This window comes from Anabrus simplex, chromosome 11, assembly GCF_040414725.1.
Source record: "Anabrus simplex isolate iqAnaSimp1 chromosome 11, ASM4041472v1, whole genome shotgun sequence".
Taxonomy (NCBI): Eukaryota; Metazoa; Arthropoda; class Insecta; order Orthoptera; family Tettigoniidae; genus Anabrus; species Anabrus simplex.
Window position 1 is genome coordinate 75,477,063 of NC_090275.1, and position 24,414 is coordinate 75,501,476.

Sequence of the window (24,414 nt, forward strand, 5' to 3'; positions counted from 1 at the left end):
ATGTAACCTTCCTCTAAAATGTAAAAGACTCTTGATTTAAATTCTGTCTTATTAAACTACAAATTGGGATAGAGAGTGCCTAACCCTCTCGAGCTCCCCCTCTGGTTGTTTTGAGGTGACTACGTTTTCATAACTGTTTCCCTTCTATTCGTAATGTCATAAAGTTTTCTATCGTGTCACCTCCGTAGAATGGGATTAGCCCTTGCATAAGTGGCCTAGGGCCAAATTAGGTTTTAATGAAATGTATTAGGAGTGCAGTTCCGCCTCCTCTCAAGTTGGTATTTTGGAGGCCATGTAATTGACCTGTTTCTGAACATAATAGGCCTCAGTAGGTTGGGTATTTTTACCCCTGTTTTAGTGTACTGGGAGGACAGCTTGAAAGTAGAGTTTGGTGTGGCCTTTGATAGGCTTGAACTTTGAGAGCGAGTTGCTCTTTCCTGAAATTTGGTTGCTGTATGCCTCGAGGAGGCTTTACCGTGTAAAGGGGAGCAAGTGCTCCTAGGCATGATTGGGGTTTTCTGCCCCTTTGTTGAACCTTGTATATAAGTAAAGTTGGGCTCATTGCTCAAGAATTTTATGTCTGGCTCTCGGAGCCCAAATCCTGTAACACTGTAATTGTACATTCTCGATTTGTTGCTTTGCTACTCTGTACCTGCCATTCTTGTTATTTCTTGATTTTGCAAAGAAAATATAACCTTGTTAAATTTTAAATTAACTTTAATTTCGTAGATTGAGACCTGTTCATCCCAGCACCTTCTTTCACCTCTGCACATCCACAATACTCCGTAACAGTGATCTTTACTATTTTTTACAAACGCCATTCAAACGGATTCAGTGAGGACTCCCACCTCTACCGGCTCAAGGACTGTGTCCAACCTGGGACGGTAAATGTATTAAGAAAGATAAATAGAAGAAGAATGCATCCATTATTTATGTTTCCTCTGTAGACATGCCGAGAATTTTCAACTGACCTAAAAATGGTAAATGAGTGTTATTATATTAGGCGAGTATTTAGCAGGTTAGTAATTTAGAAAAAAAGAATTGTCTGCCTCCTGTGAGGATTGAACTCACGACCCCTGGTTTACAAGACCAGTGCTCTGCCACTGAGCTAAAGAGGCGTGCTGAACGTATACAGAAAGCATATCACAACTTTCCATGTAATCGCTATTGCTGCTTAGCGATCAAACGAGGTTATCAGTTGATTGCGCCTCTGTGGTGTAGTGGTTAGTGTGATTAGCTGCCACCCCCGGAGGCCCGGGTTCAATTCCCGGCTCTACCACGGAATTTGAAAAGTGGTACGAGGGCTGAGACGGGGTCCAGTCAGCCTCGGGAGGTCAACTGAGTAGAGGTGGGTTCGATTCCCACCTCAGCCATCCGGAAAGTGGTTTTCCGTGGTTTCCCACTTCTCCTCCAGGCGAATGCCGGGATGGTACCTAACTTACGGCCACAGCCGCTTCCTTCCCTCTTCCTTGCCTATCCCTTCCAATCGTCCCATCCCTCCACAAGGCCCCTGTTCAGCATAGCAGGTGAGGCCGCCTGGGCGAGGTACTGGTCATTCTCCCGAGTTGTATCCCAGACCAAGAGTCTGAAGCTCCAGGACACTGCCCTTGAGGCGGTAGAGGTGGGATCCCTCGCTGAGTCCGAGGGAAAAGCCGAACCTGGAGGGTGAACAGATGATGATGATCAGTTGATTGTGGTAAGAATTATGAGGTAAAAATAACCTCACAAAATGAGTTAGCATGGTACATTAATATCTGATAAAGTAAGGCGTGACCTCTATATGAATCTTAATGATGTTGTGGTAAGTGTGATTAGCTGCCACCACTAGAGGCCCGGGTTCGATTCCCTGTTCTGCCACTTAATTTGAGAAAAAAGAATCGAACCAACCTCTAATCAGTTGACCTCCCGTGACTGAGTGGACCTCGTACCAGCCCTCGTGCCACTTTCCAAATTTCGTGGCAGAGCCGGCCTGCGGGGTATGGCAGCTAATCACACTAACCACTACACTACAGAGGCGGACTACTTAGATTTCCATACAAATATTTTCTGATACTTTCAATAGATGATCATTAAGTTTTCTTTCCTTCTTCCTTTCTTAATCTGTTTACCCTCCATGGTTAGTTATTCCCACGGACTCAGCGAGGTATCCCACCTCTATCGCCTCAAGGGCAGTGTCCTGGAGCGTAAGACATTGGGTCGAGTGATACAACTGGGGAGAATGACCAGTACCTCGCTTGTTATGCAGAACAGGGGGGTTGCGGGGGTTGGGAAGATTGGTAGGGATAGACAAAGAAGAGGGAAGGAAGCAGCCGTCGCCTTAAGTTAGGTTCCATCCCGGCATTGGCCTGCAGGAGGAGTGGGAATCCACAGAAAATCGCTTCCAGGATGGCTGAGGTGGGATTCGAACCCACCTCTACTCAGTTGACCTCCCGAGGCTAAGTGGACCCCTTTCCAGCCCTCGAGCCACGTTTCAAATTTCGTGGCAGACCTGGGAACCGAACTCGAACCTCCTGATGTGGCAACAAGTCACAGTAATCATTACACCATAGAGCCGTACGTGAGCTAGTTATAACATGTTATAGCATCCTGTAGATGGCACTACGGATCTAGTATGGCCAACAATGGTTGCCATAGTTACAATGATGGCGGGAAAAGAAGAAGTTAATTCGAAATTGCCCTCAACACGGAAATATACACGTTAACAGAGTACCACATAGCGCTCCACATATGGCTGACCGTGTGGCCTAACGCATAAGGCGTCGGACTTCGGATCCGAAGATTGCAGGTTCGAATCATGTCACGGTCGTTGATCTTTAATTAGCAGGATATATACCGTCAGGATGATTCATACAAAAAGTGCTTTCATATCAATAAGTACTCTTCTCACTCTCTCTGCAGGTTTGGACATTAAATTACGTCAGTTTTCAAAGGATTATTGACGATCAGGCACCCACTTATAAATTATTTTTCTCTATTTCTTTCCTACTATATTACTTCCTCTCTACATTCCTAATCCATTTACTATCCAGAGTTGGTCTTTTCCTCGGATTCAGTGAGGACTCCCACCTCTACCGGCTCAAGGACTGTGTCCAACCTTGGACGGTAAATGTATTAAGAAAGAAAAATTGAGGAAGAATGCATTCATATATTTATGTTTCCTCTGTAGACATGCCGAGAATTTTCAGCTGACCTAAAAATGGTAAATGAGTGTTATTATATTAAGGGAGTATTTAGCAGGGGAGTTATTTAAAACGTAACAAATTGCCTGCCTCCTGTGAGGATTGAACTCACGACCCCCGGTTTACGAGAACAGTGCTCTGCCACTGAGCTAAAGAGGCGTGCTGAATTTGCTGTTTTCTATACAAAAAACATATCACAACTTTCCATGTAATAGCTATTGCTGTCTAGCGATCAACGTCCTTATCAGTTGATTGTGGTAGGATGTATGAAGTAAAAATAACCCCACAAAATGAGTTATCATGGTACATTAATATCTGATCAAGTACGGCATGACCTCTATATGAATCTTAATGATGTACTGTTTAGTGTGATTAGCTGCCACCACCGGGGGCTCGGGTTCGATTCCCGGTTCTGCCACGTAATTTGGAAAAAACCGAACCCACCTGTAATCAGTTGACCTCCCGTGGCTGAGTGTAACCCGTTCCAGCCCACGTGCGACTTTTCAAAATTCGTGGCAGAGCCGGCCTGCGGGGGTGGCAGTTAAACACGCTAACCACTACACCACATAAGCGGACATCATTAAATGTTTATTCCTTGAAACTTATCGCAGGACCTCTACCTTTAATATAAAAAATATTGAACTTTTTTGAAATACTACAACCGTATGCACTGGTAGTACGAGACAACTTATAAATGTCCCATCACAGGTCACCTTCTTATCCAGCAGTATCATATGGTCGTTGAGAAATATTAATTCTGTCTTTCTTAATCCGTTTCACTCCACGGTTATTTTTTCTCTCGGACTCAGAGAAGGTTCCTACCTCTATCAACTCAAGGACAGTGACCAGGAGTGTCGACTTTAGATCGGGTTATAAAACTGGGGAAGAGGAGAAGTACCTCTCCCAGGCGGATATATCTGCTCCGCCAAACAGAACAGGGGCCTTGTAGAGAATGGGAAGATTGGAAGGGACAGGCAAGGAAGGGGCCGTGACCTTAAGTCAGGCGCCACCTCGGCATTCGAATGGCAAATAAGTGAGAAAGTTCGGAAAATCACATCGAGGACGGCTGAGGAGGGAATCGAACCTCCCTCTACTCAGTGGACCTCCCGAGGCTGACTGGACCCAGTTCCAGCCAACGAATCTCTCTTCAAGTTTCAGGGCAGAACCGGGAATCGAACCCGTGCCTCCGAGGGTAGCAGCTAATCACACTAAATACTACACTACAGAGGCGGACTTCTTAGATTTCCATACAAATATTTTCTGATACTTTCAATAGATGATCATTAAGATTTCTTTCCTTCTTCCTTTCTTAATCTGTTTACCCTCCATGGTTAGTTACTCCCACGGACTCAGCGAGGGATCCCACCTCAATCGCCTCAAGGGCAGTGTCTTGGAGCGTAACACATTGGGTCGCGGGATACAACTGGGGAGAATGACCAGTATCTCGCATGTTATGCAGAACAGGGGCATTGCGGGGGATGGGAAGATTGGTAGGGATAGACAAAGCAGAGGGAAGGTTGCGGCCGTGGCCTTAAGTTAGGTTCCATCCCGGCATTCTCCTGGAGGTGAAGTCCCTCCACAAGGCCCTTGTTCAGCATAGCAGGTGAGGCCGCCTGGGCGAAGTACTGGTCATTCTCCCCAGTTGTATCCCGGACCACGAGTCAGAAGCTCCAGGACACTGCCCTTGAGGCGGTAGAGGTGGGATCCCTCGCTGTGTCCGAGGGAAAAGCGTCGGACTTCTCCGAGGGAAAAGCCGACCCTGGAGGGTAACAGATGATGATGATGATGATGATGAAGTACACATCTCACTCTCTTTGCTGGTTTGGACATAAAATTAAGTAAGTTTTCAAAGGATTATTGACGATCAGGTACCCACTAATACTTTATTTTTCTCTATTTCCTTCCTACTATATTAACTTCCTTTCTACATTTTTAATCCATTTACTATCCAGAGTTGGTTTTTCCCTCGGATTCAGTGAGGACTCCCACTTCCACCGGCTCAAGGACTGTGTCCAACCTTGGACGGTAATGGATTAAGAAAGAAAAATAGAAGAAGAATGCATCCATATATTTATGTTCCCTCTTCAGACATGCCGAGAATTTTCAACTGATCTAAAAATGGTAAACGAGTGATATTATATTAGGCGAGTATTTAGCAGGTTAGTAATTTAAAAAAGACCTAACTACCTGCCTCTTGTGAGGATTGAACTCACGACCCCTGGTTTACAAGACCAGTGCTCTGCCACTGAGCTAAAGAGGCGTGCTGAACCGGTACAGAAAGCATATCACAACTTTCCGTGTAGTCGCTATTGCTGTCTAGCGATCAAACGACGTTATCAGTTGATTGTGGTAAGATGAATGAGGTAAAAATAACCGCACAAAATGAGTTAGTATGGTACATTAATATCTGATAAAGTAAGGCGTGACCTCTATATGAATCTTAATGATGTTGTGGTAAGTGTGATTAGCTACCACCACTAGAGGCCCGGGTTCGATTCTCGGTTCTGCCACTTAATTTGCGAAAAAAAGAATCGAACCAACCTCTAATCAGTTGACCTCCCGTGACTGAGTGGACCTCGTACCAGCCCTCGTGCCACTTTCCAAATATCGTGGCAGAGCCGGCCTGCGGGGTATGGCAGCTAATCACACTAACCACTACACTACAGAGGCGGACTTCTTAGATTTCCATACAAATATTTTCTGATACTTTCAAGAGATGATCATTAAGTTTTCTTTCCTTCTTCCTTTCTTAATCTGTTTACCCTCCATGGTTAGTTATTCCCACGGACTCAGCGAGGGATCCCACCTCTATCGCCTCAAGGGCAGTGTCTTGGAGCGTAAGACATTGGGTCGAGTGATACAACTGGGAAGAATGACCAGTACCTCACTTGTTACGCTGAACAGGGGCCTTGCGGGGGATGGGAAGATTGGTAGGGATAGACAAGGAAGAGGGAAGGAAGCGGCCGTGGCCTTAAGTTAGGTTCCATCCCGGCATTGGCCTGCAGGAGGAGTGGGAATCCACAGAAAATCGCTTCCAGGATGGCTGAGGTGGGATTCGAACCCACCTCTACTCAGTTGACCTCCCGGGGCTATGTTAACCCCTTTCCAGCCCTCGAGCCACGTTTCAAATTTCGTGGCAGACCTGGGAATCGAACTCGAACCTCCTGATGTGGCAACAAGTCACACTAATCATTACACCATAGAGGCGGACGTGAGCTAGTTATAACATGTTATAGCATCCTATAGATGGCACTACGGTTCTAGTGTGGCCAACAATGGTTGCCATAGTTACAATGATGCCGAGAAGAGAAGAAGTTAATTCGAAATTGCCCTCAACACGGAAATATACCCGTTAAGAGAGTACCACTTTGTGCTCTGCCTCTGGCCCACCGTGTGGCCTAACGGATAAGGCGTCGGACTTCGGATCCGAAGATTGCAGGGTCGAATCCTGTCCCGGTCGATCATTTTGTATCATCACGATATATACCATTGAGCATAGCGTAGCAGGTGAGGCTGCCCGGGTAATGTACTCTCTCACTCTGTATTACACGTCCTTGAGGCGGTCGAGGTGGGATCACTCCCTGAGTTCGCGGGAAAAACCAACCTTGGAGTCCGAGTCGTTTGCTGAAGGGTCAGCGTACTGGCCCTTGGATCATAGGGTCCCGGGTTCGATTCACGGCTGGGTTGGGGATTTTAACCTTAACTGGTTCATTCCTACGGCACGGGGGCTTGGTGTATATGTTGTGTTCATCATCATTTCATCTCCATCATGACACGCAGGTCGCCTACGGTAGTCAAGTAGAATGCCCTGCCCCTGGAGAGCCGAAGCCTTCCTGGGATATCCCGGCACTAAAAGCCAAACGACATTTCATTACCAAACCTGGAGGGTAAACAGATTAAGAAAGTATCAATCAATCCCTCATCCCTGTTGTGCATTTAGTGCTGTCGCCTAAGTGACTGATTCCTTACCTAACGTCGTATGTTGTAACCATTGAAACGAATTGGGAAATTTACTGAAGAACTCTTTCGGTAAATTCCCTTCCTATTAACGAATATTTGTAACAATTTATCCTTTTGAATATGAACTTTAACTTCATTTTGCTATCTTGCCCTTTCTCTCTTTCTCTTAATCCGATTACCATCCAGGGTTGTTTTTTCCCACGGATTCAGTGATAAAGATATCCATTCTACCAGAGTGCCCTATTTTGCGACAATTTGAAATAGGAGACCGTGTGGCCTAATGGATAAGGCGTCGGACTTCGGATCCGAAGATTGCAGGTTCGAGTCCTGTCTCGTTCGTTCAACTTTTATTACCAGGATATATACCGTCAGAGTGATTCAGACAAAAAGTGCTTATTGCCAGGTACTGAAGTAGATGGGTGTTAGTATACTTGCGATTATGATCTACCAATTTTCACGGGATGTGTTTAATTTCAGTTGACTCCCGAATACATGATTAACACTTCATATTAACAAGTACTCTTCTCATTCTCTTTGCTGGTTTGGACATTAAATTAAGTAAGTTTTCAAAGGATTATTGACGATCAGGTACCCACTAATACTTTATTTTTCTCTATTTCTTTCCTACTATATTACTTCCTTTCTACATTCTTAATCCATTTACTATCCAGAGTTGGTTTTTCCCTCGGATACAGTGAGGACTCCCACCTCTACCGGCTCAAGGACTGTGTCCAACCTTGGACGGTAATTGATTAAGAAATAAAAAAAGAAGAAGAATGCATCCATATATTTATTTTTCCTCTGTAGACATACCGAGAATTTTTCAACTGACCTAAAAATGTAAATGAGTGCTGTTATATTAGGTGAGTATTTAGCAGGTTACCGAGCTCGATAGCTGCAGTCGTTTAAGTGCGGCTAGTATCCAGTATTCGGGAGATAGTAGGTTCGAACCCCACTATCGGCAGCCCTGAAAATGGTTTTCCGTGGTTTCCCATTTTCACACCAGGCAAATGCTGGGGCTGTACCTTAATTAAGGCCACGGCCGTTTCCTTCCCACTCCTAGGCCTTTCCTGTCCCATCGTCACCATAAGACCTATCTGTGTCGGTGCGACGTATAGCAACTAGAAAAAAAAAATTTTTTTAGCAGTTTAGTAATTTAAAACAGAACAAATTGCCTGCCTCCTGTGAGGATTGAACTCATGACCCCTGGTTTACAAGACCAGTATTCTGCGACTGAGCTAAGGAGGCGTGCTGTGTTCGCTGTTTTCTATACAGAAAAGATATCACAACTTTCCATGTAATCGCTATTGCTGCCTATCGATCAAAGGTCCTTATCAGTTGATTGTGGTAAGATGTATGTGGTAAAAACAACCTCACAAAATGAGTTATCATGGTACATTAATATCTGCTAAAGTAAGGCATGACCTCTATATGAATCTAAATGCTGTACTGGTTACAGTGATTAGCTGCCACCACCGGAGGCAAGGGTTCGATTCCCGGTTCTATCACGTAATTTAAAAAAAAAAGAATCAAACCCACCTCTAATCAGTTGACCTCCCGTGGCTGAGTTGACCCGGTTCCAGCCCTCGTGCCTCTTTTCAAATTTCGTGGCAGAGCCGGCCTGCGGGGGTGGCAGCTAATCACACTAACCACTACACCACATAGGCGGATATCAGTAAATGTTTATTCCTTGAAACTTATCACAGGATCTGTACCTTTAATGAAAACAATATTGAATTTTTTTAAATACTACAACGATATGCACTGGTAGTACGAGACAACTTATAAATGTCCCATCACAGGTCATCTTCTGATCCAACATTATCATATGGTCGTCGAGAAATATTAATTCTGTCTTTCTTAATCCGTTTACCTCCACGGTTGGTTTTTTCTCTCGGACTCAGAGAAGGATCCTACCTCTACCAACTCAAGGACAGTGACCTGGAGTGTCGACTTTGGATCGGGTTATAAAACTGGGGAAGATGAGAAGTACTTCTCCCAGGCGGCCTCATCTGCTCCGCCAAACAGAGCAGGGGCCTTGTAGAGAATGGGAAGTTTGGAAGGGATAGGCAAGGAAGGGGCCGTGGCCTTAAGTTAGGCGCCACCACGGCATTTGAGTGGAAAACTAGTGGAAACCACAGAAAATCACTTCGAGGATGGCTGTGGCGGGAATCGAAACCCTTCTACTCAGTTGACTTTACGAGGCTGACTGTGCCCCGTTCCAGGCCTCGCGCCACGTTACAAATTTCGTGGCAGTTTTGAGAATCGAACTCGGACCTCCTGAGGTGGCAACTAGTCACACTAATCATTAGACTATAGAGGCGGACGTGAGCTAGTTATAACATGTAAGTAAGTGATTACCTTGGTATTGTACCCGGATGATAGGGGCCCTAGTTTTCATGATTTGATTTTTATAAAATGCAGATATATGGGAATATTAAATTATGTACAGTGTCTGTTTGGTGTGGAAAGAAGAATTTCGACATAGCCAGACGTGGTCACGACAATCCGTATCCACAGTTAAGCCTGTCATTATGGGGAGTATATTCTTGGTCAGGAAGTTAAGAGGATTAAATCTAGAGCTCACAACAACAGAAGTAATGACTATAAGGAAGTGAAAGAGTATTTATTTCTGAACAAGGGCGAGGCCAGGTGAGTCACCGATACGGAGAAAATGACGAACTAGACTTTCCAACGCCTCGAGGCATTTGTGTTATCAAGTTGTAAGGAAGAGATTTTAAACTAATCGCTGCGGTGTTGACCAATGGCAAAATTTATCAGAGGCACGCAGATGAACCAACGTAAGAGAAGCTCAGAGTGAACTCCAGTTAGCTTCTCCGATAACAATAATTAAATTATTCCAACCACAGAATTGAATAGACGGGATTTTTGTGATATCATTCCCATGTTGATTAATTGTAATTTTAATAAATTAGTGTAAAGAATTCTTGGAAATGACCCACGCTATCTCGCCATTGTTCAAGATGATCACGCCATTAGGGACGCCGACTTAGCGCGCGAAAGGTGGAGGACAGGAATCAAGTGATATCTCCATGATCAACGAACGATATGAGTTCAGAATACGACACATGAATGTGTATCGCCAGTTTATTAAGTGGAATAAATTAAGAAATCCAAATCCACCTGCAAATACCGATTTAGGATAACCAACCGCCCTCTCCCTGGTATGACCACGGATAACCCCGGCGGGAAACCATATCATCCATAAATAACCGGTAGTGGGACCTCACATCACCGAGGACGAGTTCGACAGCCGTAGTGGAAGGACGTGTTCCTCTCGCTCGCTGGCTCTCTCTCTCATCGCCAGGCGCTCTGTACTTTCCCAGTACTAGTCAGGCAGCTGTACTTGTTAGTACATCTTCGAAGGAGCTTTTGTCTAAGCTGAGCACTTCTCAGTGCTCGCTTCTCTCTTTCAGGATGACCACGGCGAACTTCAGGGACGCTTCCTATGGCATGACGTTGGCGAAAGGAGTTGTCTACAGGGGAGGCCGCTTCTACACAACGCGGCAATGGATGGAGGACCACCCTGAACCGAAGACACCGACGGAGCAGGACGCGTCGCAGACCGAGGTGGAGACGGAGCCACACAGGGACGGGTGCGACCCCCCTGACGACTTTTTCTTCTCTGAGGGCTACACCGATCCGGAGTACGAGGCGCTGCTCGTCTACTACAGGCCAGATCGCCCTGTTCATTCCGAACGGGCCCTAGTCCTGGACAGAGTGCGGCGCCCCCTCCAGGGAGGCAGGAGGCTACCGACGACCATGTCCGTGGAGAGCTTTCTACCAGGAGGCCTTATCATAAGGCATCACGACCAGGAGCGGATGCACGACGTGGAGATGGAGCTCTCTACTCTGTTTCAGGTCGTCCGACTACCTGGGAGGGACGGCGTGCCAGGGACGAACGCCGGCGCCCTCAGGAGGAATGCTGAGCCGGAGACCAGGGAGGCCATCACCCAGACGCCAAGGAGGCTAAGGCATAGGGCGGTTAACACTGACCTAGTCCAAGCCACCCAGCCGGAGACCAGCGACGCCACTACGGAGGTGGAGCATGCCACCCCTGGCGCCGCGACTGTGCGACCCAGGCTGAGCGACTCGGAACTGCGAAGTGGACGCAGACCGCTCCTCCAAGGGCCACCTCTATGAAGTGGTCACAGACGCAGGCCTACCAGGAAGGGCCGGTCACCCGAGCGCAATCCAGGAAGGCGCCCCTGAAGGCGGACGGCAGCACAGCAGTGGAAAAGGACGCCCCATGGCGTTCGGAGGCTGCTACCCAGGCCCAGCCTGCTATCGTATCTGTCGAGCTGCAGACCTCGATGTGCGCCCCCCAAGACCGGGAACGCAGTCGAGTGTTAGCTCCGACGCCGCCGCTGCCAGCCAGGAGAAGGAAGAAGACGGCGACGCAGCGGAACCACCAGCTACCCCGGGGTCACCAGGCCGGGAGGAGGGCCACCAGGACGAGGCCTCTTCCCCCGCCGAGAAGACACGCCCGGGAAGAAGAAGAAGAAGACGACGACGCCAGACCAGGAAGCAGAAGGCGACGCCGGCCCATCAGGAGATGGCCGCGCAACCCAAGACTGCTCCCAGGACAGCAGTCAGCCGAGGAGCCAATCAGGAGAGGACCTCAGCGGGTAGCGGCAGTCAGGTGAGAGTAAAACGTCCCCCTCAGCAGCTCTTGCAGTGTTTCCGCTGTCTGAGGTGGGGCCACCGCCAGGTCAGCTGTGGCCTCGAGGTGAGGTGCAACCGCTGTGGTGGTTATCACCACTACACGGCCTGCGCAGCACTTAGGGAGGCGCCGGTGTGTGCCAACTGCTCGGGGGGCCACCCGGCCTCCCATCGCAGTTGCCCTGTCTACCGGGCCATGGCGCGGGCAGAGAGGAAGGAGGCCCGGCGCCATGTCCCACAACCATCCAGCAGGTCCCCGCCTAGGCGGGCTTGGCCTCATTCTCTGGGATTGGAGACTGGGTACGAGGGACCTCAAGGGGGTCGGGCGGTGCGGCAGGCACTAGTGGCTATTGCCGCATGGCTCGGCAACCGGCACGCCCCGCGCTAGTCACAGCAGTGCCCAGAAGGACTGATCCCCTGAATAACTGGCATGGCGAGGAATAAGCTTATGACTGTGCATGATACCTATTCCCAACTAACACAATTACCTGGACCTCTCCAGAACCACATCCTTGCATGTGCTATCTATAAAATGTCAGGTTTTACATGTAGGCACCTTTCTATTTCTGCCTATGTGGTTTTGTCCTGACCCTTACTACCTGATTACACCACTATTGATAACCACCACCACATCTGGCCTGGTAGCATGCTGAGCATGGGGACAGGCAGATACTCCTGTAGTATCACACTTCCACTCCTCCCTGCTATCTCTTTCTTCTTAGAACTAATAGCATGTCGGAGGCCATGTAGATTGAGTCGATGGTCACGCGGGGGGAGCGGGCTTCGGGGGCCCCCCGAAAAAAAAACACCTCACATCACCAGTTGTTACCAGTCACCAGTTGTTATCGGTCACCAGTCGTGTTAGTCGTATGAAGTAGTTGAATCTCTGACACTTTGACTCGGTAAGTCAGTACCTCGGGACGCATTCGAAGTCAGTTAGAGCTGAAAGTACGTGAGTGGTTATGAGAATGAAGACGAACAGTGAGATTATCCATAGTACCGAGTGTAAATAATCAGTACAACTGTATGTTGAATTTAATACATGTCATGTGATTAAATATAAATAACTAACGGAACGCCGATAGTACTTTTGGAAGGTAGTGTGCGGAGCCTGAAGTAAATAGCTCAAGATAGACGGTGAATAACTATCCGAGCAGGGAAGTGTAGGAGCTAGGCGATTATCAAGACGGCTTAGAAATAAACCAAGAAGTGCCCGTTGAAGACGCGATACGCTCCGGTTCGAATGAAACGACACTTCGTCGTAATGTGTCACGACGTGTGTTTCGGGCTCATATGAAGAATATATTATGCGAGTGTCATGGCTCTAGACGCACCTATAAGTGTTTTTTAAATTATTATTCTTGTATAAATCACTGTAAATTGTTTAATTGTTAATCATGGGTAATCGCCCAGAAGTGTTTTGCTGTGTTAATTTTATATTGTGCGACATGACGTCCGAATAAATCACCATGGGGCCATGAGGCTTCTCATCCGCTACGAGACAATGGAATTCTACATAGGAATGAGTACACAAATTTAATATTTGGGGATGTTATCGCGACTAAACAGGGTTCAGTGTAGATTAATCATGGTTACTTAACATGGTTCGCCTCACGAATCCATGATTTTTAAGATAGACGGACGAACCAATTTATATTAACGTAATTATGGGTTAGATTAATTAATTGAGTATTTGTTTGTTGTATATAATGTAAATACGGGATATATTTCTTTCAATCAATGCATGCTGTTTGTAATACTTTGATTTAAGTTCATTTCAGGTGTTAAATTTCTTTTTGTGCTAACCCATTTATTTGATTTTCCATCACTGCGGTGATTATTTGTATTTTAGTTAGGAATATTTGCTACCAGACAGCCAGATTATGAAAGTGCCAGAGTATGTAAAATTTGTGTTGCGTACGGAAGGTCATAAACATAATAATGATACTGTTCTATCTGCTTTGGGTGTTCGCAAGTTCTATATAATAATAATAATACTGCTCGGTGTGTTTGCGAGTGAGAAATAATAATAATGTTTGTGAGTTGGCAAAAGAAAGTAAATTAATAATAATAATAATAATAATAATAATTTGTGCGCTTTAAAGTTATAGTATAATAGTCATGATATAGCTTTGTGAGTTTGCTAGCGGAAATAATAATCAATGTGGAGATAACCTGTAGCGTTAAAGACTTTAATTCAGGCAGTAAGTTTGATTTGTACGCATATTGCTGATTTCACGTTTTTGGACTTTATCTTAACCAATAAAATTTGTTTAAAAGCGATAGAGGCACGTGAATTAGAATGGTCACGATATGTTAAAAGCCCAGAGTGGTTTGAGCCCATATTTAGTGTTGGAAGTCATGATGGACGAAAATCCGGCATGAAATAAATTTGAGCCGTACTGTTTGTAATGATGAATCTCAAGGCCTAAGATGATATCATCATCATCATCATCTGTTTACCCTCCAGGTTCGGTTTTTCCCTCGGACTTAGCGAGGGATCCCACCTCTACCGCCTCAAGGGCAGTGTCCTGGAGCTTCAGGCTCTTGGTCGGGGATACAACTGGGGAGTATGACCAGTACCTCGCCCAGGCGGCCTCACCTGCTATGCTGAACAGGGGCCTTGTGGAGGGATGGGAAGATTGGAAGGGATAGGCAAGGAAGAGGGAAGGAAGCGGCCGTGGCCTTAAGTTAGGTACCATCCCGGCATTCGCCTGGAGGAGAAGTGGGAAACCACGGAAAACCACTTCCAGGATGGCTGAGGTGGGAATCGAACCCACCTCTACTCAGTTGACCTCCCGAGGCTGAGTGGAACCCGTTCCAGCCCTCGTACCACTTTTCAAATTTCGTGGCAGAGCCGGGAATCGAACCCGGGCCTCCGGGGGTGGCAGCTAATCACGCTAACCACTACACCACAGAGGCGGACCCTAAGATGATATAAAATGCATATTCCGGTGTTATGAGTGGCAGAATCAACGCACCGAGGATTAATTTATGAATTAAATGTTTGAAGAGTTCCAATGAAAAGGAACTGGACTTCAAATGACTTGGAAGGAATAGTTTAGCAATCGCCGGCATTGGAGGTATTTGCCCAGCCGCGATGTGCCATAGGTTGTGAGATGTGTCTTGGGAGGACAGATGTCCCCATAAAATTAACGGCAGTACGAAACTGAAGGTACGATCCCGAATACCGTGTTGTCCCGACCGATATAAATCAGATCTTGGTGGTTCACAACGGTATTTAACATATGTGACTGAATTCTAAAGTGTGGAAATTAAAATATCAAACTTTCCATTTTTAACAATAACAATAATAATAATCCAAGTGAATCTTGTCTTAAGTCAATTGCTTAGTGCCAAAGTAGACCGAAATTGTAGAAGGTTATGCATTAACCATAAATATCGCTAACGGTAGCGTAACACGTGAAATTAAGTTACTATAATAATAATGTCCGCCTCTGTGGTGTAGTGGTTAGCGTGATTAGCTGCCACCCCCGGAGGTCCGGGTTCGATTCCCGGCTCTGCCACGAAATTTGAAAAGTGGTACGAGGGCTGGAACGGGGTCCACTCAGCCTCGGGAGGTCAACTGAGTAGAGGTGGGTTCGATTCCCACCTCAGCTATCCTCGAAGTGGTTTTCCGTGGTTTCCCACTTCACCTCCAGGCGAATGCCGGGATGGTACCTAACTTAAGGCCACGGCCGCTTCCTTCCCTCATCCTTGCCTATCCCTTCCAATCTTCCCATCCCCCTACAAGGCCCCTGTTCACCATAGCAGGTGAGGCCGCCTGGGCGAGGTACTGGTCATACTCCCCAGTTGTATCCCCCGACCAAGAGTCTGAAGCTCCAGGACACTGCCCTTGAGGCGGTAGAGGTGGGATCCCTCGCTGAGTCCGAGGGAAAAGCCGAACCTGGAGGGTAAACAGATGATGATGATGATGATGATGATAATAATAATAATAATAATAATAATAATAATAATAATAATAATAATATGAAAGGGAATAATAGTAAGGATTTATGCGATTAATTTGAGAATAATTATGGTGAGATCAATGTAAGATATTAAATCCATGATGAATAAGTGATGTGATAATAATAATCTCCACTGATGAAAATATTAATAAATAATAATAAAAAGATGAAGAAGCAGAAGAAGAAGAAGAACTTGCGATTAGTAATTTGAGAATAATAATTATGAAAGGAAATTAAGATATTTAATGGGCTATGATTCATTGTTACGAATATAATAATAATAATAATAATAATAATAATAATAATAATAATAATAATAATAATAATAATAATAATTTATTAGGAAACTGATCATTAAATTGTGCGAATAAAGTACGAGGAAGAACGACTCGTTGTTTGAAACGTCGGCAATGGTTAGCATATAATCACCCCGGATGACAAATGATAATAATCGAATATAGGATTATAATTGGAATTAATGATAATAATAAATACTTGATGGTAATCACAGAATATGATAATGATCAGATAAAGAATGATAATGATATTATTTAATAATTATAGGAAGATATGATAGGGACAGTCGTCATGTGTCGAACTGGTCAGAACAAGATGTTGGGTTTCCACGTGGGAGATTATCAGCGGTAGATGCGAAATAATCCACGTCTTCGTTGTCAGAGCGAAGTAAATGACCCTTTCCGTACGTCTTGTCGTATTGACAAGTGTAAATATTGAAATAGGCTATGAGTTAATGAGCTCTACCTGGCATGTTTGTGAATCTGGAAATAATAGGCTAGAGTTTGTCCGTACTATAACCGTTTTCGATACGATAACATTTCCACGCTGGGTGTCCGGCTCACCAGAATGTACATACCGGAAGTGTCTCATGTCCAAACGGAACGAGGAGATGACAGTAAATAGTTACTGTCATGCCTTCGTCTCCGAAAGAAGATCTCCAGCGGTGAAACGTCCACTCATACGGATGTGAATTCGACCCCCAGTAACCAATTGGAACGATTTCACAAATAATTTACACTACCAGAGTAGTGAGGTAAATCCAAGTAGTATGTCATTTATTTTTCAGGATGGAAGTGTCCCCATGTATAAATTGTCATCATGTGTAGTTTGCAAAATAAGTGAATAAATTGCTCCTCATTGCAATTTCAATAGGAAACAGTTTCCATATCTTTTTATTGTAGTTAGTCCAGTATGCCCATGAAATTTAAGTTGTCACTTCCCAGTCCTATTGTGGAGTCTAAAATTTGTATCCATGAATGAGTCGTCCCCCGTTACCTTAATTTGCATGCCCCATTCGTCCCTGTGTTCATTTGGTGCGCCTAGATGGGTAAATTTGATTTTTTTATTAATATTTTTTAATCTTTTTCGAACTGAGAATAATGCTAGTCTGGGACTCAGGAGGTGAGCGGGTGCAGTATAGCATCCTATAGATGACACTACGGATCTAGTATGACCAACAATGGTTGCCATAGTTACAATGATGTCGGAAAAAAGAAGAACTTAATTCGAAATTGCCCCCAACACGGAAAATATACTCGTTAACAGAGTACTATTTTGTGCTCGGCTAATAGCCGACCGAGTGGCCTAACGGATAAGGGGTCGGATTTCAGATCCGAAGATTTCAGGTTCGAGTCATGACGCGGTCGATCATTTTGTGTCATCAAAATATATACCATTGAGCATAGGGTAGCAGCTGAGGCTGCCTGTGTAAGGTACTCTCTCACGCTGTAGGACACGGTCCTGGCGGTAAAGGTTGGACCCTCCCTGAGTTCACGGGAATAACCAACCCTGGAGTCCGACTCGTTGGCTGAACGGTCATCGTACTGGCCTTTAATTCAGATGGTCCCGGGTTAGTTTCACAGCTGGGTTGGGAATTTTAACCTTAAGTGGTTCATTCCTACGGCAAGGAGGCTGGGAGTATGTGTCGTGTTCATCATCATTTCATCCCCATCAGGACACGCAGGTCGCCTACGGGCATCAAGTAGAATGAACTGCACCTGGCGAGCCCAACCCGTCCTGCGATATACCGGCACTAAAAGCCTTACGACATTTCATTACCAACCCTGGAGGGAAAGCAAATTAAGAAAGTATCAATCAATCCCTCATCCCTGTTGTGCATTTAGTGCTGTCGCCTAAGTGACTGATTCCTTACCTATCGTATTGTGTTTTAACTATTGAAAAGAATGGGGTAATTTACTGAACTCCCAAATTCTCTTCCTATAAACGAATATTTGTAGCTATTTGTCCTTTTGAATATCAACTTTAACTTCATATTGCTTTCTTGCCTTTCTCTCTTTCTTTCTAAATCCCATGACCATCCATTGTTGGTTTTTCCCACGGATTCAGTGATAAAGATATCCATTCTACCAGAGTGCACAACTTGCGACAAATTTCAGCAGGTGACCGTGTCGCCTAATGGATAAGGCGTCGGACTTCAGATCCGAAGATTGCAGGTTCAAGTCCTGTCACGGTCGTTCATCTTTTATTAGCAGGATATATACCGTCAGAATGATTCAGATAAAAATTGCTTATTGCCAGGTACTGAAGTAGAAGGGTGTTAATAAATACTCGTATTCCAAAGCCGATAGCTACTTGCGATTATGATCTACCAATTTTCACGGGATGTGTTTAATTTCAGTTGACTCCTGAATACATGGTTAACATTTCACATTAATAATTAATCTTCTCACTCTCTTTGCTGGTTAGGACATCAAATTAAGTAAGTTTTCAAAGGATTATTGACGATCAGGTACCCACTAATAATTTTTTCCTCTATTTCTTTAACACTATATTATTTCCTTTCTACATTCTTAATCCATTTACTATCCAGAGTTGGTTTTTCCCTCGGATTCAATGAGGACTCCCACCTCTACCGGCTCAAGGACTGTGTCCAACCTTGGACGGTAAATGGATTAAGAAAGAAAAGTAGAAGAAGAATGCATCCTTATATTTATGCTCCCTCTGCAGACATGCCGAGAATTTTCAACTGACCTAAAAAGGGCAAATGAGTATTATTATATTAGGAGAGTATTTAGCAGGTTAGTAATTTAAAACAGGCCTAATTCCCTGCCTCCTGTGAGGATTGAACTCACGACCCCTGGTTTACAAGACCAGTGCTCTGCCACTGAGCTAAGGAGGCGTGCTGAATTAGCTCTTTTCTATACAGAAAACATATCAAAACTTTCCGTGTAATCGCTATTTCTGCCTAGCGATCAAACGTTGTTATCAGTTGATTGTGGTATCAATCAATCAATCAATCAATCAATCAATCAATCAATACTGATCTGCATTTAGGGCAGTCGCCCAGGTGGCAGATTCCCTATCTGTTGCTTTCCTAGCCTTTTCCTAAATGATTTCAAAGAAATTGAAAATTTATTGAATATCTCCCTTGGTAAGTTATTCCAATACCTAACTCCCCTTCCTATAAATGAATATTTGCCCCAGTTTGTCCTCTTGAATTGCAACTTTATCTTCATATTGTGATCTTTCCTACTTTTATAAACGCCATTCAAACTTATTCGTCTACTAATGTCATTCCACACCATCTCTCCGCTGACAGCTCGGAACATACCACTTAGTCGAGCAGCTCTTCTTCTTTCTTTCAATTCTTCCCAACCCAAACATTGCAACATTTTTGTAACGCTACTCTTTTGTCGGAAATCACCCAGAACAAATCGAGCTGTTTTTCTTTGGATTTTTTTCCAGTTCTTGAATCAGGAAATCCTGGTGAGGTTCCCATTCACTGGAACCATACTCTAGTTGAGGTCTTACCAGAGCTTTATATGCACTTTCCTTTACATCCTTACTACAACCCCTAAACACCCTCATAACCATGTGCAGAGATCTGTACCCTTTATTTACAATCCCATTTATGTGATTGCCCCAATGAAGATCTTTCCTTATATTAACACCTAGATACTTACAATGATCCCCAAAAGGAACTTTCACCCCATCAACGCAGTAATTAAAACTGAGAGGACTTTTAATATTTGCGAAACTCACAACCTGACTTTTAACCCCGTTTATCAACGTACCATTGCCTGCTGTCCATCTCACAACATTTTCGAGGTCACGTTGCAGTTGCTCACAATCTTGTAACTTATTTATCACTCTATAGAGAATAACATCATCCGCAAAAAGCCTTACCTCTGATTTCACACCTTTACTCATATCATTTATATATATATAAGAAAACATAAAGGTCCGATAATACTGCCTTGAGGAATTCCCCTCTTAATTACTACAGGGTCAGATAAAGCTTCACCTACTCTAATTCTCTAAGATCTATTTTCTAGAAATATAGCAACCCATTCAGTCACTGTTTTGTCTAGTCCAATTGCACTCATTTTTTCCAGTAGTCTCCCATGATCCACCCTATCAAATGCTTTAGACAGGTCAATCGCGATACAGTCCATTTGACCTCCAGAATCCAAGATATCTGCTATATGTTGCTGGAATCCTACAACTTGAGCTTCAGTAGAATAACCTTTCCTAAAACCGAATAGCCTTCTATCGAACCAGTTATTAATTAGGATGTATGTGGTAAAAATTACCTCACAAAATGAGTTATAATGGTACATTAATATCTGATAAAGTACGGCATGACCTCTATATGAATCTTAATGATGTACTGGTTAGTGTGATTACCTGCCACTACTGGAGGCCCTTGTTCGATTCCCGGTTCTGCCACGTAATTTGAAAAAAAAGAATCGAACCCACCTCTAATCAGTTGACCTCCCGTGGCTGAGTGGACCCCGTTCCAACCGTCGTGCTACTTATCAAATTACATGGTAGAGCCGGCCTGCAGGGGTTGCACCTAATCACACTAACCACTACACCACATTGGCGGACATCATTAAATGTTTATTCCTCGAAACTTATCACGGGATCTGGATCTTTAATAAAAACACTATTGAACTTCTTTTAAATACTACAACCATATGCATTGGTACTACGAGACAACTTATAATTGTCCCATCCCAGGTCATCTTCTGATCCAACAGTGTCATATGGTCGTCGAGAAATGTTAATTGTATTTCTTAATCCGTTTACCCCCACGGTTGGTTTTTCTCTCGGACTCAGGGACGGATCCACCTCCACCAACTCAAGGACAGTGTCCTGGAGTGTCGACTTTGGATCGGGTTATAAAACTGGGGAAAATCCGAGCTCGATAGCTGCAGTCGCTTAAGTGCGGCCAGTATCCAGTAATCGGGAGATCGTGGGTTCGTGCCCCACTGTCGGCAACCCTGAAGATGGTTTTCCGTGGTTTCCCATTTCCACACCAGGCAAATGCCGGGGCTGTACCTTAATTAAGGCCACGGCCGCTTCCTTCCAATTCCTAGGCCTTTCCCATCCTATCGTTGCCATAAGACATATCTGTGTCGGTGCGACGTAAAGCAAATAGCAAAAAAACAAAAAAAAAAAACGGGGGAAGAGGAGAAGTACCTCTCCCAGGCGGCCTCGTCTACTCCGTCAAACAGAGCAGGGGCCTTGTAGAGAATGGGAAGATTGGAAGGGATAGGCAAGGAAGGGGCCGTGGACTAAAGTTAGGCGCCACCTCGGCGTTTGAATGGAAAAGAAGTGGAAACCACAGAAAATCATTTAGAGGATGGCTGTGGCGGGAATCGAAACCCGTCTACTCAGTTGACTCTCCCAGGCTGACTGGGCCCCGTTCGAGGCCTCGTGACACGTTTCAAATTTCGTGGCAGAGCTGGGAATCGAACTCGGACCTCCTGAGGTGGCAAATAGTCACACTAATCGTTACACCATAGAGACGGACGTGAGTTAGTTATAACATGTAAATAAGGGATTACGTTGTTATAGCATCCTATAGATGACACTACGGATCTAGTATGGTCAACAGTGGTTGCCAAAGTTACAATGATGTCCGGAAAAAGAAGAAGCTAATTCGAAATTGCCCCCCAACACGGAAAGTATACTCGTTAAAAGAGTACCAATTTGTGCTCCGCATACAGCCGACCGTGTGGAGTAACATATAAGGTGTCGGGCTTCGGTTCCGAAAATTGCAGGTTCGAATCTTGTCGCGGTCGATCATTTTGTGTCATCACGATATATACCATTCAGCATAGCGTAGCAGGTGAGACTGCCTGGGTAAGGTACTCTCTCACGCTGTAGGACATGGTCCTTGAGGCGCGAGAGGTGGGATCCCTCCCTGAATCCGCGGGAAAATCAAACCCTTGTGGGTAAAGGGATAAGAAATAAATAATAATAATGTCGTAGTGGTTAGTGTGATTAGCTGCCACACACACGGAGGCCAGCATACGATTTCCGGGTCTGCCACGACATTTGCAAAGTAGTACGAGTGCTGGAGTCCGCCTCTGTGGTGAAGTGGTTAGTGTGATTAGCTGCCACCCCCGGAGGCCCGGGTTCGATTCCCGGCTCTGCCACGAAAATTTGAAAAGTGGTACGAGGGCTGGAACGGGGTCCACTCAGCCTCGGGAGGTCAATTGAGTAGAGGTGGGTTCGATTCCCACCTCAGCCATCCTGGAAGTGGTTTTCCGTGGTTTCCCACTTCTCTTCCAGGCAAATGCCGGGATGGTACCTAACTTAAGGCCACGGCCGCTTCCTTCCCTCTTCCTTGTTCATCCCTTCCAATCTTCCCATCCCTCGCAAGGCCCCTGTTCAGCATAGGCGGTGAGGCCGCCTGGGCGAGGTACTAGTCATTCTCCCCAGTTGTAGCCCCCGACCAAGAGTCTGAATCTCCAGGACACTGCCCTTGAGGCGGTAGAGGTGGTATCCCTCGCTGAGTCCGAGGGAAAAAGCCGAACCTGGAGGGTAAACAGATGATGATGATGATGACGACGAGTGCTGGAACTGGGAACACTCAGCCTCGGGAGGTCAACTGAGTAGAGGTGGGTTCGATTCCCACCTCAGCCATCCTGGAAGTGGTTTTCTGTGATTTCCCACCTCTCCTCCAGGCAAATGCCGCGATGGTACCTAATGTAGGTCACGGCCGCTTCCTTCCCTCTTCTTTGTCCATCCGTTCCAATCTTTACATCCTCCCACAAAACCTCTGTTCAGCATAGCAGATGAGGCCGCCTGGTCAAGGTACTGGACCTCCTCCCCAGTTTCAACCCCTACGCAGATTCTGAAGCTCCAGGACGCTGCCCTTGATGCGGTAGGGATAGAACCTCCCGCTGAGTCCGAGTGAAAAAACCAACGCTGGAGGGTATACCTATTAGGAAATAAATAAATAAATAAATTAAATAAATAAATAAATAATAATGTCCGCCTCTCTGGTGTAGTGGTTAGTGTGATTAGCTGCCACCTCGGGAGGCCCGGGTTCTGCTACGAAATTTGAAAAGTGGTACGAATGCTGAAACGGGGTCCACACAGCCTCGGGTGGTCAACTGAATAGAGATGGGTTCGATTCACGCCACAGCCATCTTGGAAGTGGTTTTCCGTGGATTCCCACTTCTCCTCCAGGCAAATGCCGGGATAGTACCTAACTTAAGCCACAGCCACTTCCTTCTCTCTTCCTTGTCTGTCACTTCCAATCTTCCCATCCCCCCGCGAGGCCCCTGTTCAGTATAGCAGGTGAGGCCACCTGCGCGAGGTACTGGTCATCCTCCCCAATTGTATCCACCAACCCAATGTCTCACGCTCGAGGACACTGCCCTTGTGCCGGTAGAGGTGGAATCCCTGGCTGAGTCCAATTGAAAAACCCAACCCTGGAGGGTAAACTGATTAAGAAAGAAAGAATTAATCAATCCATCATCCCTGATTTGCATTTAGTGGTGTCGCCTAAGTGACTGATTCCTCATCTATCGTCTTATGTTATGACCATTGAAACGAATGGAGAAATTTACTGAACAACTGAATTCTCTTCCTGTAAACGAAGATTTGTCCTAATGTGTCCTCTTCAATATCAACTTTAACTTCATATTGTTATCTTGCCTTTCTCTCCTTCATCTTAATCCGTTTACCATACAGGGTTGATTTTTCCCAGGATTCAGTGATATACATATCCATTCTAACAGAGTAGCCTATTTTGCGACAAGCTTCAACAGGCGACCGTGTGGCCTAATGGATAAGGCGTCGGACTTCGGATCCGAAGATTGCAGGTTCGAGTCCTGTCACGGTCGTTCACCTTATTTTAACAGGATATATACCGTCAGAATGATTCAGACAAAAATTGCCAGGAACTGAAGTGGATGGGTGTTGCGATTATGATCTACCATTTTTCGCGGGAAGTGTTTAATTTCAGATGACTCCTGTATACAGAACATGATTAACACTTCACATTAATAAGTACTCTTCTCAGTCTCTTTGCTGGTTTGGACATCAAATTAAGTCATCATCATCATCTGTTTACCCTCCAGGTTCGGTTTTTCCCTCGGACTTAGCAAGGGATCCCACCTCTACCGCCTCAAAGGCAGTGTCCTGGAGTTTCAGACTCTTGGTCGGGGATACAACTGGGGAGTATGACCAGTACCGCGCCCAGGCGGCCTCACCTGCTATGCTGAACAGGGGCCTTGTGGAGGGATGGGAAGATTGGAAGGGATAGGCAAGGAAGAGGGAAGGAAGCGGCCGTGGCCTTAAGTTAGGTACCATCCCGGCATTCGCCTGGAGGAGAAGTGGGA

At 45.4% G+C, this 24,414-nt stretch overlaps 6 non-coding genes across 6 annotated transcripts; 2 read left to right on the forward strand and 4 right to left on the reverse strand.

Annotated features, from left to right (window-relative positions):
- Nucleotides 1-1,046: 1,046 nt before the first annotated feature.
- On the reverse strand, nucleotides 1,047-1,118 carry TRNAT-UGU (transfer RNA threonine (anticodon UGU)). Its single transcript has one exon. It is a non-coding gene; the product is annotated as a tRNA-Thr (tRNA).
- Nucleotides 1,119-3,266: 2,148 nt separating this feature from the next.
- Nucleotides 3,267-3,338, reverse strand: TRNAT-CGU (transfer RNA threonine (anticodon CGU)). Its single transcript has one exon. It is a non-coding gene; the product is annotated as a tRNA-Thr (tRNA).
- A 2,029-nt stretch (nucleotides 3,339-5,367) lies between these two features.
- Nucleotides 5,368-5,439, reverse strand: TRNAT-UGU (transfer RNA threonine (anticodon UGU)). The gene has a single exon. It is a non-coding gene; the product is annotated as a tRNA-Thr (tRNA).
- A 1,966-nt stretch (nucleotides 5,440-7,405) lies between these two features.
- Nucleotides 7,406-7,478, forward strand: TRNAR-UCG (transfer RNA arginine (anticodon UCG)). Its single transcript has one exon. It is a non-coding gene; the product is annotated as a tRNA-Arg (tRNA).
- Nucleotides 7,479-18,878: 11,400 nt separating this feature from the next.
- TRNAT-UGU (transfer RNA threonine (anticodon UGU)) lies at nucleotides 18,879-18,950 on the reverse strand. The gene has a single exon. It is a non-coding gene; the product is annotated as a tRNA-Thr (tRNA).
- Nucleotides 18,951-23,843: 4,893 nt separating this feature from the next.
- On the forward strand, nucleotides 23,844-23,916 carry TRNAR-UCG (transfer RNA arginine (anticodon UCG)). Its single transcript has one exon. It is a non-coding gene; the product is annotated as a tRNA-Arg (tRNA).
- Nucleotides 23,917-24,414: the final 498 nt, after the last annotated feature.